Below are 857 nucleotides of genomic sequence, written 5' to 3'. Positions count from 1 at the left end.
TCTTGGGTGCTCTACCTTTTCTTGGGACTCCCTTCCTCTACCACTTCCTGGATACTCCACCACACCCTTCCACCACCATGTTCTGCCCCAACAGGCCTTCTGTGATGGGGCCAAACAACCTGGACCATTTGAAACCTCTGAAATGTCATCTGGGTCTTTGGTCAGAGCAATGAAAAGTCAAGACACCCAACTCAGCCCCACAGTGCAGTTTACCTGTAGGGCAGTGGGATCATCCTGGCTGTGCTCAGGAGGGACTCAATGGGATCTCCAGGGGCAAGTGCTATATTGAGGTAAAGTCTTCATGCTGGGCAGGACTCAAACAAATTGCGGAGGAGTCAGGGTCCCAGGGGAGGTGACCAGCTTGAATCAGGAGGTACCATCTGTGACCCTGCCTGTAGCCTACTGCCTGAGATTTCTCCCATCCAAGTACTAACCAGGCCCGACCCTGCTTAGCTTCCGAGATCAGACGAGATCGGGCGCGTTCAGGGTGGTATGGCTGTAGACCCGCCTGAGATTTCTGAGGCCAGGGGTGGCATTGCCCTTTGCACCAGCAATACTGGACACATTTTCTACTGTTTCAGAGTCTTTGGAATAGAGGGTGAGCTCTACAGAACTTGGAGATAGCCCCTGGGAAGAGTATAGGAAAGTGTAGGCAGCAGTCGCTGGGGCAGGACCAGATCTTGGCCTATGCCCTTAGCTTTTGGCCTTGAGCCCAGGGATGCCAAGACCCTTAGGCTGAGCCTTCTCTTGACTGGGGGAGGCGGTAGACCTTGGGGCTGGGATTCTGCCTCTCAGAGGAGCTGTCTGTAGCACATACATGGAAGCAGGGATCTGTTCCTGTGCATTGAGACTTTGTT

At 53.7% G+C, this 857-nt stretch overlaps 1 pseudogene; it reads right to left on the bottom strand.

Moving 5' to 3' along the window:
- Positions 1-396: 396 nt before the first annotated feature.
- Positions 397-504, bottom strand: LOC119825786 (annotated as a pseudogene).
- Positions 505-857: the final 353 nt, after the last annotated feature.

Source organism: Arvicola amphibius, chromosome 10, assembly GCF_903992535.2.
Source record: "Arvicola amphibius chromosome 10, mArvAmp1.2, whole genome shotgun sequence".
In the NCBI taxonomy this organism is placed as follows: domain Eukaryota; kingdom Metazoa; phylum Chordata; class Mammalia; order Rodentia; family Cricetidae; genus Arvicola; species Arvicola amphibius.
This window is presented reverse-complemented; position numbering and strand designations above follow the sequence as displayed.